This window comes from Cygnus atratus, chromosome 6 (assembly GCF_013377495.2).
Source record: "Cygnus atratus isolate AKBS03 ecotype Queensland, Australia chromosome 6, CAtr_DNAZoo_HiC_assembly, whole genome shotgun sequence".
NCBI lineage: Eukaryota > Metazoa > Chordata > Aves > Anseriformes > Anatidae > Cygnus > Cygnus atratus.
The window spans coordinates 10756720-10772606 of NC_066367.1; positions in this window are offsets into that span (position 1 = coordinate 10756720).

Consider the following 15887-nt stretch of genomic DNA (forward strand, 5'->3'; position numbering starts at 1 on the left):
GCAGACGGGCTGAGGTTTCTGGTCGCTTCTCATTGAATTTCTTGTATTTCTGGGGAGAAGAGTCCATCTGAGAGCCTGTTCTTGGTTTATGTAATGACATTGCAGTGTTCTCCTTATTACTCACACTCATCAATCTTATCTTAAGATCTAGTGCAGAGTTCCCTTTCCTGCAGCAGCAAGGAAGGGAAGAGGTTTTGCCTTGCACTCTGTGATGCTCAAATATTTGCCCTGGGCTATGAAAACCAACCGAGACTGCAGTTAAGCCTCAAAGTCTCCAGGCAGTTCCTCTAGCAAGCGTTACTTCCATTCCCCCAGCTGCTGCTGAGGAAGCCCCTACGTGTTTAACTTGCTTTGTTCCCTACCAGCTCCTCCAGGGCTGTCGTCCTCCCCAGATGAGCTCTCTGGCCCCTTGGGGTTGCAACCTGCAAGAGAAAGAAGAAACCCACCACTCACATTCACTGAGAGACCGGGCAGTGCACTCGGGGTACTGGGCTCCTGTGCCCAGCCTTGGAGGAGGAAAGGAGGCTCGAGCCTCTGAGACCATCGCTGCCCCATGGAGCCCATTAACTGCCTCCAGGTACACACATTTCCCGCTTCTTTCACCACTTTCTCCCCTTGGAGCATGTGTACGAGCCTGGTTTGTACCGATCTGTTTTGCACTTTTTTCACTTTTTTTTTTGGTTTGTTTTTTTGTTTATGCTTTAGAGACAAATGAAATCTGCTTTTGTTTACTGGAAAGTATGCTTTATTTTCTCATCACCAAGCATCTGGTGTTTGTAAAATGCACAACAAATCTTTCCAACAGAAAATCAGCCAGCCTGAGGATGCCTGGCCAGGAGTTCACGTGTGCCATGGTTGTTATCTTAAAAAAGGTACTAAAATGTCCAAACACAGCCGGCCAAACTGGCTGCACATCAGTGAAAAACTACAGGTAAAACGTTGGACATTCATGTTTCCCATCAAATACGTTCTTAATGAAGGCTGGGAGTTACCACGAAGCTCAAGTAAGCCTTTTCCTAAAGGCTTTGCGCAGGAAGGAGGCAGAGGTAGGTGGCACGTGCCTGCGAGCCCCAGAAATCTGCAGAGACTCCATTGCATCTGCAAATATTTTCAAAATAATAATAAAATCACAGCAGGGGGCAAGAGGCATTCAGAAAACATCCAGAGGCATCTCGGGCAATTTGGGTAAGGGAGGCATGAAGCCCAGGCTGATGGAAACAGCCTTTAAATCTCCATATCCTTTGGGTGGGAGCCACTAATTGCGGTGAGGTGACAAATGTCCATCACCTTGAGTGCCACCGTGCAGAGGTGGCTGCAAGTTCAGCCTGGACTTGGCTCTTTTGGGACTGGCTCTGAGCGTGGGTGGTGAGGACCAGAAAATGGCCGGTGTTGGAGGTCAAGATCTTTCACTAGGAAAGCAGAGAGAAAAATAAAGCTGCAGTGGATAAGACAGACCGGGACAGCTTTGTCGTTGATTAATGGCTTCAGCCATCCCCCAGAAGGTAGCAGGATGATGTACGATCTATACACAGTCCACTCCCCGTGGCATGGGCTTTCCATAAGCTTTCCAAACATACCAGGGTGAGGTGATGCTTGCAGACACGGCATTTTCTCTGATGGCATCCTTCCACAATCATCTGAAAGCTGCTAAGGGAATTTGGAAGCTGGTTTCCAGCCACGATTCGCTTGGCCAACTCTGCACTTGCCTTTAATTTTAATAATTTGGCGACATCCATTTATTTAACATTTTGCAAAGCAGGGTCTGCATTTGCTCAGAGAAAATGAGAGTTGAAGGATGGTAAAATGCCTTCATAAATTGGAAGTTAAATTAAGAAATCACTTTAAAAGCACTGAGTGCTGTTAGCTCCGTGTAGTGTCATTTACAGCATTGAGAGTTGTGGTACCGTTCGGAGGCACGGAAGATTAAGGAGGCACAGGGAGTGGGGTCGATTGTTTTGTGGGTGTTTCTGGCTTTTCTGAGCCTGTTTTTATGTGCGGTTGGGATGTAATAATAGATTCATAGTTGTCTTTTTTTTTTTTTTCCCCACAAAGCAGTTTTTACCAACAAGTCTTAATTTTGGAATTTTTCAGCATTTGAACATTCTGTGTCAGTATGAAAGCAGTTGCTGAATTTTTTTCTCTTATATTTGATTGTATCAATATTATTCCGTGACACTGCCTATAGTGAAAATGAGTAAATTGTCTCATGATGCAACAGTGTAAATATTTAATTTTTTTATTATTATTATTTCTAAATTGCTACTGGCAGCTGCAGCTTGGTCTTGATTGGGACATACTGTTTTTTTTCATAGCATCTCCTCTTTGTGTTTTAGTGAAATTGTGATGATTCGAGATGGAGTATATTGTTCCAACCACATGATGAAACACAGTAAAAAAGGAAAAGGAAGCGAAACATGAAATAAAATCAACCCTAACAATTCTACATGGCAGTACAAAATATTGGGTTTCACAAAACCTGTATTTTTATGAAAAAAAATAATCTTTAGACTACTTCTCTCCATACATTCTCATTGAAAGAAATGTAATGTGACATCAAGTAAATTTGTTTACTGCTTTTTAAAAGAGAACTGTTTTACTTTGTTCCCTGTTGTCTTAGGAAGAGGGTTAAGGTTAGAGACTGGGCACTGTAGTAGATGCTAAGCATGTTCCCATGGCTCGCTTGGGCACCACTACATTCACAGATGGGTGCTTTGAGCAGCATCCCAGAGCATCCCAGCGTGATGCCAGCCTGCACAGATGACTGACGGAGGCCTGGTCATGTCCTGGTGCTGGGTGACATCTCAGAGCAGTGCTGGGCAGGACAGAGCTGCTGGGCCCCGAACAGCTGGGCTCTGCACTGAGGGGCTGCAGTCTTTGACGCTTGGTGCAATGCTGAAGTCTTCCTCAGATCTCAACACCACCCCAGTGCTTGGACAGTCACTGCCAGATATTTCTTGTTGAGCTGGAGAGGATTTTTTTCTTTAAAATAAATATGTTGTAAGATTTTCTGTTGTATAAAGGCATCCAGGTCCTTACCTTCATCAAAGCAACTAATAATGCCTCCTACATATACTACCTAGGAGAGCAGAAGTTTCCGATTACCCTAGTTCCACTCCTGGTATCAGTTCCTGTAATGACCAAACTCTATTAGTGCAACCTTCTTCAAGCCAGAGCATCAAAGCAGATGTTCTTCTTCCCTGTAGCTGGTGACTGCTGCCAGGCCGGAGGTTGGTCATCTGCATGTTCACACGCAGCTTTCCCTGCCTGCCTCAGCAGCTACGTGGCTCTCATGGCACGGTTCTGCAGCATCCTGTCCAAACTGCCCATCATTCGAAGCAGAATTAGAGCCTGAAGCCCATCTGTGAATTCTGTAGGTTGAGAATAATTTGGTAGCCTCAGACAGAGTCTGGTCAATCTTGCTGGGAGTTGTTCTTGCTGGGAGTTCAGTGAACTTTGGGTTTAGTCCATAAACCTTGGTTTAGTGATAACCCTAAATACTTCATGCATCGTAGACTATGAATGATGCAAAGATGTCAGCAAAACCCATCGTGCCAATGCAAACAACTCTAGGAAGTTTTACTGTTCCCATTGCTGGTGCATGAACCTTGTTTCTTTTTGCTCTGTGTATGTGCATATGCATGAAGAGGAGCCAAAGAAAATAGGGGCAGGTATAGGTGAATCCTATAGTGCTTGTAACACCAGCTATGCAAAGATAAAAACCAGGATAGTTAAAGGATATTTGAGCATTGAGACTTCCATAACACTGAGAAAAGTTCCGTGCCAGTGCAAAGTGCTGTGGATTTGTATTTTCTCTCCAGCACTTAAAATGCTGTGGAAGCACAATTATTATACACCATTCCACCCCAAACCAGCACAGGACTTGCTGGACAGCCTTGGCTTGACGCACTTTCATGTGGGACCTTCTTCAGGGTCCAGCAGGAATACGGACAACACCATCCTGCTGTTTGGAAAGAGATGACTTAATTGGCGACGCATTTGTTTCCAAGGTCTGTGAAAATGGTGAAGTCTCTAGCAAATGGGACATCAGCGGGTGTCTGCTGTGAAGCTGGCTCTCTGGTGTTCCTTTTCTCTGCTATGAAAAATGATTCATACGGCTTTGAAGTACACGATCTTGTTAGCATGGGTCAGATGTTTGAACATAACTAAGGATGTTACATGGGCTAATTAAATCAATGCATCTGGCTTGCATATCATTCTGCAGATAGGTTTCCATGGAAAACAGTTTATATACCATGAATGTCATTAGAAGATTAGATTACAAATCAAACGGATCTCGTGTTCTTCCACAGACCGCCTCGCTTTCAAATGGGGTTTGGGCTACTGGATGGAACTGGATAAATAGCCCTGGCTGCATGGGTGCCTGTTTGGCCCCCGGGCAGTTGGCATGTCAAGTCTATAGCCCCACTCTTCAAATGCGGCATCTGCTGCTCCCCAGAAGACATTCCTGATGTTTCTGTCCATATGACTCTGGGTGTGCACCAGCATTTTGTAAAGGCCCCCAGTTGCCTTCCCTGTAGACAGCAACAAGAAAAGGGAGAGAGCAATGAGCTCTCTGGCTGGCTGTGGCTCAGGCAATTCAGTGCTCAGCAGCATTTGGTCCCACAGGAAGGTATGAGCCAGGGAGACCCCTCTCCAAATGGGGGGTGGACTCCTCATTTTCTCACTGGCTTGGGTTTTTCTTTGATGTCACCGTCCTCTGCTCTGCCCAGATTTCTCCAAGTCCCAACTGGGTCGCTGTGGGCAAGTGCCTCGTGTGCTCCATGTGATTCATCGCTCGCAGGAATGCGTGAAGTTGGGATGCGGAAAGTCCACGGCTGGCGATTCATTTCCCTGCAACCAACTGCTGACGTTGGTTTATCCCCACTGGGGGTAGGGAGAAAGGTTTTTTCATGAAACTGCCCCAAATGTTGAAGTACCCACGTGTTTCAGCCATTACTCACGCTCTCCTAACACAGAAGCAGCCTCTGAGAGGATGGGTCAGAGCCTCCCTTTGTGTGAGTCGGCCTGGTCCATCAGAGAAGCAAAACCAATTTGTACCAGAAGATTTTAATTAGTTGAGGAATTTAAAAGCCCAGTGGAAAACTGGTCTCAGGCAAACACCGTTTTATTTTGATTTCTGAGACAGTGCTGTGCCTTTTGCTCTTGTTTCTGGACCCCCTCCCCACCCTTCACCTTCAAATCTGACAATGCAGTCTGAATCATGGGCCCTTCATGCCCACCGCGGGCTGGGTGGTTATTTCTGTAGAGGTGGCACAGAACAGCCCCAAGCAATGCTGAAAGTCACTACAGGACAGAAATGGCCCTGGACAGCTGCAATTTAGGACTTGAGCAATGATAAACCAGGTGATAAACCAAACACGGAGTAGGCAGGAGACAAGCCCAAGGTATTTGGGTCTCTGGACAGCTGGGAGGCATGCAGCGTTTGCTTTTTGGGTGTCTTTTGGCTTGTGGTCCTTTTGTCAGCCTGCAATTCAGCAGGAGCTGGTCTCCTCCCGGTACTGCCAGGATCCAGGAGTTAATCCTCGTTCCATGAGAAGGCCAGAGCTCGCATCCAGCCAGTTCCCTGGGGTGCAGAGAAAGAAAGTCTCTGAGAAATAAACACAGACACAAACAAACACCAGACTTGGCATGCAGCTTTGCAGGCAATGGGAATATCTTTCAGCTTCCCGCCGAGGTAATTTGACTGCGAGGAAGCTTTTCAGCTCTGCCCTTTGGCTCCCAGGGAGGGCTCGCTTGCCAAAATGCTTTGTGGCCCCCTGAGCTGCTCCTTGGCTGTCCCCCATGCTTCTGCCCGTCCATCCCACGCTGGTGAGCTGGGAAATGGGGGAGCAGTGGGCTTTGCCTCTTCTTCTGCCCTGTGCCCGCTCCTCTTCTTGTCCAGCATGAACGTAACCTGTGCCATGGCGTGCCGCTCCTTAGCAGTGCTGTGAAGTGTTTGTAGGAGACGGAGTGTGAAGAAAATCCCACCGCTTTGCTCCAAGATGGGGCAAACCTTGTATGAACTATGCCCAGGGATGTGTGTTGAACCTAATCCTTGTAAGTCCTGGAATCATAGGACCTGGAATCGTTGAGGTTGGGAAAGACCCCTAAAATCACCAAGTCCAACCATCACCTAACACTGCCAAGTCCCACCACCAAGCCATGTCCCTCAGTGCCACATCCACACCTCCCTTAAACACCTCCAGAGACTATGCCACCACTTCCCTGGGCAGCTCCTTCTGATGCCTGAACTCCCTCTCCATGAAGAAATTCTTCCTGGCATCCAACCTAACCCTCTCCTGGTTCGACTTGAGGCTGTCTCCTTGCATCCTATCACTCTTCACCTGAGAAAAGCGACCACCCTCTTTTCATGCACTTTATTGCAATTCTTGGCATTCCTCATGGAAAAGTTTCCCCTAAATCTCCTTCACGTCATCTTATAATGACTGCAGCTTATCCTTTCCATGGGGTCTGTCCATGTCTGGGTGGGATCCCATCCCAGCTGGCAGGTACCACTGCATGTGGCAGTTGCTCTTTACTCCCAAGCCTTTGTGTTCACCATGGCCTTGCTCCACACCTTTACTGGGATGTAAACGCCCCAGGCCCAAGTGAGGCACTGCCAACGCTGATAATTGCAGGGCCTTGTGCAAGGGCAGGTCGCAGTCCCTCACAGTGACTTTACTCTAAAAGTCAGGCTTTCAGAAACCATGGTAATCCTCCCAAATTGCACCCCATCAGCAGGCAAAACTCAGTCATCCAGAGGAAGCACCGTGGCTTCTCAGCCTGTGGTGGATGGGTGTGATAAAACCCACTTAGAGGGAAGCAGAAACGCCGAGCCCTGCAGCAGAAACCTGCCTGCACATGGGGCTCTGTGGGGGCAGTCTGATAGCGGGATTGTTCTGGTTTCATCCTACTTGTCACAGGGAAAGATACAGGCTAAGGTTTCCCTGTAGTTCTGTGGTTTTCTTTTAGCTTGGGATTGATGAAGCTTGTTGCAAAAAATCATTTCAAGTGTAAACGGAAACTGTCTATGCATGGGGCCACTAAGGAAAATTAATATAAGATGGGAATAAAAAGTATTTAGCTATGTAAAGTCTAGTAAATGTTCACTAGGGGAAACAAATGGCTGTTGTTTTTTTTTTTTTTTTTTTTTTTTTTTCGCAGCTGGTGATACTTTTAAAAATGTACCATTCACCAAAAGTGAAAGACAGCTTATTTATCATTGATCCCTCTTTAGGCAGGAACTGTTTTCCTCGGGACTGTCTCTGTGCTTGTATCCTAGAAGCTCAACCATGTTTCATGCCAAGCAAGGAAAGTTACACCCTATGGTTTTTGAATTACAAATGGGAAATCCATACTGTTTTGGAATAAACAGTACTGGCCATTAGACAGTCTATTTGGTTACTATTTGGTTACAACTGCATGAGGAACAGCTCTAGTGGAAAAAAAAAAAAAAAAGAGAAAAAAAAAAGCAGCAGCAGTAACAGTCAATCGTCACTTTTTTTTTTCTTCCTGCCTGGAAAACTTGGAGTTTTATGGCCTACGAACCACAAATTAGAATTGCAGGCAACAGATAAAGCTTGAGTATAAATTCAGCTAATGTCAATGCCTGTTGGCGAATGCAAGGAGGCAGTTGTCAAAATGCCCCTTTGGCAGTTTATTGCCTTGCACAGGACCTTTCCGGCCAGCGAGCATCACCATGTGGGGCTGGACCCCTTTTATGCAGGCAGCATCCCTTGTCTCCAGAATATTAATCCTTGTGCTTGTTTGTTCTTCCTCTTTGAAAATTTTCTCCAATTTCTGTCCAGAATCTGTCTGGCTGTAGTTTAAGCAGGTGCTTTGCTCTTCACCATGACAGACAGTGTCCCACTGCTGCTGCAGAAGGGTACAGGACCTCTGTCACTTTTGTCCATGCCAGTGCGCTGAGCAACCTGGAACGGCTCCATGCAGCTCCCATGTTTAGGAAGGAACCTAAAGGTCTCATCCTGCTGTGGATGTTTCCATGTCCACCCATGGTGTTCAGAATCACAGAATCATTCAGGTTGAAAAAGACCCTTAAGTTCATCAAGTCCAACTGTCAACCTGACACTGCAGAGTCCCATTGCTAAACCATGTCCTTAAGCGCTACATCCACACTTTTCTTAAATACCTCCAGGGATGGAGACTCCACCACTTCCCTGGTTTGTTCAAAGCTTGGGTGGCTTTCAACACCCTTGTGCTGGCTGGCTGCCATGTGCTGAGTCAGCACCTGAGAGTACTTCCTGCTGTTCCACCACCATTGTGGGCAGGGTACCTTGAGGGTACCCTGTTACAAGCTTGTGCTCCACTGGAGAAGGGTATTTACTGGGGATTTCCTGAGTAATTTTGTCAAGGTTCACCCAGACAAATTGCCTTTTCTGCCAGGAACAGCCTCAGATGGCAGCTGTGCTTCTAGCTACCGAGAATGGTAGGAAGTGCTGTGCCACTGTTAGGCATGCCTGAGACCTCATGTCTGGGAGCTTGTGAGGTCTGGTCCCAGACCAAGGACCTTATCTGAGAAGCTCAGGCCACAGTTTTGACTTTTGGCTTTACACATTCTTGCTTGGACAGGTATTTTTAGAAGTACTTAAATGACTTAAGAGTTCAGGAGGACATATGTTCTTAAATCATTTATGGACATCAGGAAAACCTGTCACTTGGTAAGTCAACAGGACTGTTATCTGAGCTGTACATTATATTATTGAAGATGTGAGTCACCATCCCTGGAGATATTCAAAAGATGTGTAGATGTGCTGCTTGGGGACATGGTCTAGTGGTAGACTTGGTAGTGCTAGGTTAATGACCTTCGTGATCTTAGAGGTCTTTCACAGTCTAAATGATTCAACGATTCCAAGGTTCTGTGTTTGATGGATGGAGTTCTGCTGGCTCCTCTTGGATGCCTGAGCTGAGAACTCAAGAACTGCCTGATGGGAAGAACTGATGAATTCATCCTTGCTAATAAGCAAGAGCTCACAACCTTTATCTTTTATATATGCAGTTATTCTTGACAAGCAGAGTACATACGTAGGGCAGCACGGCACCTTTTTGCAGCTGGGGAGTCTGCAAAAAATTTTCCTTGGATATTCATAGACGGCAGACAAGGATGCTGGGAGAGTGTTAGACTAACAATCTCGAGCCCTTGCATTCTGACTTGGTTTTGTCAAGGCACAAGTTTGTTGCTCTCAAATGCACTTGGACTCCTTTCAGATTGAAGGCAGAGCTTCAAATAGGATCAGAGCAATTTCAGAGCATCCCACTATCATTCTTAAAAGTACATATTTAAAAGATGGGAAAGCAATGTGCTTTTTTTCCTTGCCCTCCATGCCAACAACAGAGAGAGAATATGGTTCACAGAGAAATACATTTCATAACCCTTCAGGATATTTATTTATTTATTTATTTATTTAACATAGAGGCATCCCTGGCATTTACCTAGGATTTGAAAGATCAGTTTATAGATAAAATTCATGTAAGGCCCATAACGATAGGACTATGGCTTTTGCTGGTTGACTTGGGATCTGGTAAAAAGGGGTGAGGGCTGTATGTCCATTACACACATCTTTCCTTTCCTTTCCTTTCCTTTCCTTTCCTTTCCTTTCCTTTCCTTTCCTTTCCTTTCCTTTCCTTTCCTTTCCTTTCCTTTCCTTTCCTTTCCTTTCCTTTCCTTTCCTTTCCTTTCCTTTCCTTTCCTTTCCTTTCCTTTCCTTTCCTTTCCTTTCCTTTCCTTTCCTTTCCTTTCCTTTCCTTTCCTTTCCTTTTCTTTTTTCTTTCTTTTTTTTTTTTTTTTTTCCATTAACCATCACCATTAGCAATTGAACTCAAACAAACAAACAAGCCTATTTAAATTCTGGATTTTTATTATTATTTTTCTTTCTGGCCCCTCAACCATGAATAGTTACGAAATAATCACCAAAGTCTGGTTTCACTTGGCAAATGTTTCCAGGTTTTGTTTCTTTTTAAATATTTCTGGGTTCCAATAGTCCCCCCCACTACTATTTTTTGGAGGCAATTTCAACTGGTCACATTTACTGATGACTGGCACAGCACGATCAGAAAACATGTGAGCTTCTCTAATGCATTTCATCTTTACAGAAAACCTTTTTCCTGCCTTTGCCAATAGCCTGAGCGTGAAACTTTTCTAAGCATGTGGCCCCAAACTACACCCCACTGCGAAAGTGGCAACATCTGTTGGCAGCACAAGCTTTCTCCCAGTTAAAATGCAGTCAGGACCTAACCAGGACCCCAAACCAAGCCTTTAATCAGACTAATTGTGTGTGGTTTAAACCACGTTGAAGCTCAGTTCCAAGTTCGGTGTTAGATTTATGTACTACATGGTGGTGCAGAGAGGGCCTTGGATGTGTATAAAGGTCAGTGGTTTGGGTTCACGTGAGTTCAAGAAAACAGTTTTCCACTTCAGTGTACCTGGTTTGTCTCTCCATTCTTTCCTCATCCCCCAAGTTTTCCTTTATGCTTTGGTTTCACCCCAAAGCAAAGCCCAAGCAGATCTCAGCCAAAGTTTGCTTAATTTTGAGCTCAAATGGGAAACAACTGAATTTCATCTGATTTTCACCCAGTGCTATAAATCACCTTGGACTGACTTGCTGCACAGTTCAGGTTTATGGAGGACTGGGGAACCTTTTGGTAGGGCAGAGAGGAATATTGAGTTCGAGTTCATAACCCAGCCGCCAGAAAGATGATTTTTCACCTGATTGCACAGTGCTGCCTTTATATGGAGGCAGAAGCATTTCTTTCACACACAACCTAAGTTGCATCCGACGCCAGGTGTCCAAAATGAAGTTATCTCGTGCTTTACTGTTGGAAAACTCACTGGTGCCTTAACATATCATCATGCTTCTTGATTCAGGAAAAGGGGGGTGGGGGTCCGAAGACAAGCTGTGTTATTTCATTACTGACGTTTTTATTGTACTGTGTTGTGTAATGCTGTGGGAAAAGCTGCTAAGGCAGATTCCTTGGGAAGGTTTTATAAGGGCCCACATCAGCTACCTTCTCTAACAGCATCCCTCATTTCCCCCTGCCCTGAAGTACTCCCCTGTCCCCAGGGAAGACTTTTGGGAATAAAACTTATCGCTTTGCTGGTTTGTTACTTTTTGGCAAGTATCTTAGTTTCCCATTTATCCTTTTCTTAAATGTTTTTTAGAGTTTTCCAAAATATGCTATTTTTCTAATTTTGCATAAGAATATATATAATCAGGAGAAAAGGTGGATGCATACATATTACATATATTTTGTCTGCAACAGAAGTACTATGATTATATTAATATTTATTACATTTATTGCTTTTTATCGTGGGAGTTTCTGGCATAATGGCACATTGGACAGCAACAAGGCACTGTTTGTGTGACTGCGGAGGAGAAGGGGCTCCAAATTCATGAGAAGGAAGGGAAAGTGTTGAGTTCTGGTGACTGGTGGAAGAGAAAGGCAGTGAGTGTTGCACAGCCTCTGTGGCAGCAGTCTCCTCGAGGACAGAAGAGAATAAGAAGGAGAGGAGATGGAGGGTCAGGGAAGTGAGCAGACGGAGTGGTGCCATCGTTGTAGAAGCCATGTCATGAGGATGAGACAACACTGACTTTGTGCATGCCCCACCTTTACAGAGGCAACAAAACAAAAAGAAGAGAGCAATCTACACACCATTTGTTGGCTGTACTCAGTGTTGGCCTCCCCAGTGTGTGTGTGCCTTGACCAGTGAGGCCTCCTCAGGGATCCCCCTAAATGCTTTAGGGCCCTCCTGGGTGGGCTGGGTGCTGGAACCTGGCTGTACCTCACTGTACATCTCAGGGAACCTGGGGCCTGCTTGGTAGAGGCATTTACAGCTAGCAGGCTGCTGGGGCAGGAGATGAGGCTGGGCAAAACAAAAGTGCAGAGAGGGCTTGGATGTTGCAGCCAAAGGCCTGGGGACGTGCTTCAGAAATGTCATGTGCAAAGCTCAGCCCATGCCTTGGAACTCAAGTGGGGTCTTTTGATCTCTTGCAGGATGAGGTGAGGTCCCAATTCCTCATCCAGCAACTCCACACAGCAACCTAGGAGGGGCCCCACTCAGTCCCCCCCATGGGAAGGATCCAGAAGTGTCTCTGGCAAGATGTTTTATGCCACAGGCCTTCTCCTTGGGAGCAAGGGGTAGTGCTCGACACTCAGTCCTGGTGCAGTACCACAACACATTGATGCCATTCAAGGAGTGCTGAAAAAGGCACTGCATGGAGCAGGGGCCTGAGGGTAGGAGGAACATCATCAGCCTATTCTGAGGCACAGGGATAACGAAGAACAGAGGTGGATCGTCTAAATTTAATCTAAGGCCTAAGCCTGCTGTTTTCTGTGTGTCTGCAGAAGACTCTAGCAAGGCAGCCAGGCAAGGATGAGGAAAGTCCCTGACACCTATGAGTGACCTGATGCACACAGAAACCGGAATCAGACTTAAGACAATTCCTTCCTTTAACTAATGCAATATGATATATGCACCTTGGAGCTAGGTTCCTCCACAGCATGGCTATTTGTATGCATTCACGTTATCACATTTTTAGGAGTCTTGATCTGATAGGTTTAGATTCCGCAAGGCATTTCCTTTGAGAAAACATCAGTTTCAAGGCTGTTGGAGCACTGGCTATAAGGATCTATCCCTATCTCTTTATCTTTAGTAGCTTTCCGTATCTCCAATCTGCCTGTGTCTCCACGTACTGGGGGATGGTTGTGGTTGCTAACATATGTGCTGTACTTTCACCCTCCCCAGCTGGGGATTTCCTCATTGAGATCAGCCTTGGTAGAGCACATCCAGGGTTTTGGTAGTAGTTGACTTGAAACGAGTATTGTGTTTGCCTTCAGATATCTCTTTTTCTCCCCTTTTTCCTTTGTGTATGTCCTTTCTCTCTTAGAGTCAGCTTTCTGGCCAGCTGTAGTCTAATGTTTCCTCAGCTGGGATGTGTAACTTTTTGTCTCTCTGCTGCACTACATGCTGTCAAAACATGGGCGAACAGTGATGTCTGCCCTGCTCCATCCATATCAGTTGTCTGCTGGCAGACTGGCACTGAGGTCAGTGTGAATGCAGGTGTCCATGCAAACATTTTCTCACGCAGCAGAGGGACTGAGCTGTCATCGTCCTGAGAGTGCGCGGTGGGGTTTGGTCAGCTTTACAAGCTGATAATGTGGAGCCTGAACACCAAGAGCAGCAAGGGTCTGACGACAGAATGAACATCAGCACCACGTTGTGAGGCACAGGGAGACCAAAGGCTGTGATTAGATTGCCTTAATTTGACCTAAACTTATCGTTTCTTGTGTGTTATTTATTTGCAAAGAGTAGAAGACAGTAGACTTTTATGTGTCATGAAGCAGGAGGTTGAACACTGTGGAATACCAAAGGATGAAATCTGGAATATTTGTCAGACTCAATAAAACCTATTTCTTCCCTTCCATTTTTTTCTTCCCTTGTTCTGCTAGGCACGTCTACTCTTAGAGGTTTTCCGTGCTGTGACCTGAGGACTTCTCTTGATTTCTGGTGCTTTTGAGGTGAATTTTGGTTGTTCTAGAATGGGAGAGACTTGTTCAGTTTGGGACAGCTCCAAATATCCCTTCTGCTCTAATAATGATATCGCACAGCATCAGGCTCCCAAATCCCAGATTTACAGGGTGTGTGTGGGGGAATGTATGTTATGCCTCCTGAGGTTTTGGACCTTTCCCTGTGTCCTGTTAGGATGATGTGGAGGACCTTCTGTTTCCTGGAAAAGGGAGAGAGAACATGAAAGAAGGAATACACTGGGATGTATTTCAAGGTGCTTTGCAAGCCCTAAATCAAAACTCCTGGTTCTCCAAGATTTTATTTTCCATTGACTTGTAGCAGTGTTATGAGAAGGTGCTCCTGAAAGAGAGGAAGATTGAATTAAACAGTGATTGGTGTTGAAGCCTTGCAGCCAGCATGGGAATGAGTCCAGTGAATGGAAGGAAAAATATTATTAATAATTATAAGAAGAAGATGAAGATGGCCAAAATCAGAAACACGTTCTGGAATCCTCCAAAAATAGTACAAAAGAGATGCCAAACCTAACAAGTGAAGCAAAGCTCTTAGGGCGGGGTAACATGCTAAGGATAATTAAAACAGTGGGAAGAATTTCAGTCACTGGGGAAAAGGAGGTACCTGGACTCTACTGATGCTCTTCCCTAAACAGTGTCTTAAATATTGAATTTCCCTGGATATGGTCAGAATTTGACTGGAGAAGGCACCGAGAGATCTGGTCGAACATTGAAACTAAACCTGCTCTGAGCAGGACTGGACCAGAGACCACTGATGGACCCTCCCAGTGTCAAGCTTTCATGGCAGTTCATGTCTGAAAAAGTCCTCCCCAGACACCAAGGCCTTCAGAGAGCTTTAGAAGCCTTAACCAGAGTCATAAAAAGCAACTTTAATCCTCTGCAAGAAGAGACTGCAAGCAGCTCTGTGAAGAATTGGATGCAGTCTCAGGCTGAATATAGATGTCTCCAGCACAGGAAGGTGTGAAGAATGAGGTTTCCCCAAGGGAGAAGGTTCATTTAGCTTGCAAGGAGGATGGATCTGGAGGGGAAGAAGTGATACACATTTTCTAGTCAGAATTTGGTGTAGACTGGACTAGGTACGAAATCCAACTAGGCATAAGGAAGAGGGGAGACACAAACCCAGTGCCTGAGTTTTGATGTGACAGCCATCTCCCAAAGGGAGCCAGCTGGGTGCTTTTCAGCTTGTTACCTCAAGCTTGTGATAGGGAACCAGACAGAAGAGCCAGGTGGATGCAGCAGTCCCATACAATAGCTCCTGTGATGGGAAGCTCAGCATCAGCTGCTTTTGACAGCTTGGTTAAACAACATGACATGCCTGTCACATTCAGTGAGCTATAATCCTATAATGTCAGCAGCAGATCCCACAGCACTTTCATTAATGGCAAAAAGCCTCCATGTAGCAGAGGCTGTGAGTTTGTCCAGCAGGTAGGACAAGCAGCTGTGGTGAGGGCATCAGGATTCAAATACAAGCACAGTGGGAGGAGCATTTTCCCTGGCAAAGTCCCAAAGGGGTCCTGCATTTGCACTTTTGCTTTTTGTCTGTAAAGAGGAAAAATTGCTTCTGCTGAATTTCCTGTCCAATGAATCTTGTACTTTGCCATGCCAAGACTTGTACTTCACAGCCCTGCCATTCTCCCCCTGTCTCTGAACCCTTTTTTTTTTTTTTTTTTTTTCCTGACTGATTTTCTGGGAAAAGAGATTCATTTTTGCCAGTGCCTATAAAAGCGCATGCGGAATGACAACAGGTCTTGTTCAAAAAGAGCAGGCAATTGGAAACTAACAGGAGAGACACCTGGGATGAGACTTGCTCACGTCCCACAGCAGCCAGCTGAAGAATCCCCCCAGACCCCAAGCTCTTCATCCACCCTGCTCCCTGTCAGATGTTCATGCTGGGATGCTGGCTCCCACTCCTTTATAGGAGAGATGGCAGGTGGGGTGGCAAGGCTCTCATTCCTGCTGTACAACAGCTTGTCTCTCCTCCCTTTGCTTGCCTGGGATGGGCTGGGGTGATCTGGTTGCCTTGCACACGTGCGAGGCTGTGCGTTGAGACCAGTGGGGGAAAACCCAGCAGAACCAGAGAGCTCACGGTGGCTCCAAACCTGCCCTTTTCCTTTGATCTTGTCCCTGCCTTCCTCTGCTACCCCACCTCACCCCTGCTTGCGTTCTTCTTTTTATTTCTTCCGGATCCTAGGTGGTTCTGATCTCTGTTCAAGAGCTGATCTCCACCTTAGAAATGCTGCTTTGAAAGGCATCTGAGAGCATGTCCTTCCTCCAGAAGTGACTCAGTGTTCATGGTGTCCTCTTCCCCACCTAAACACTTCACATCGCAGTTG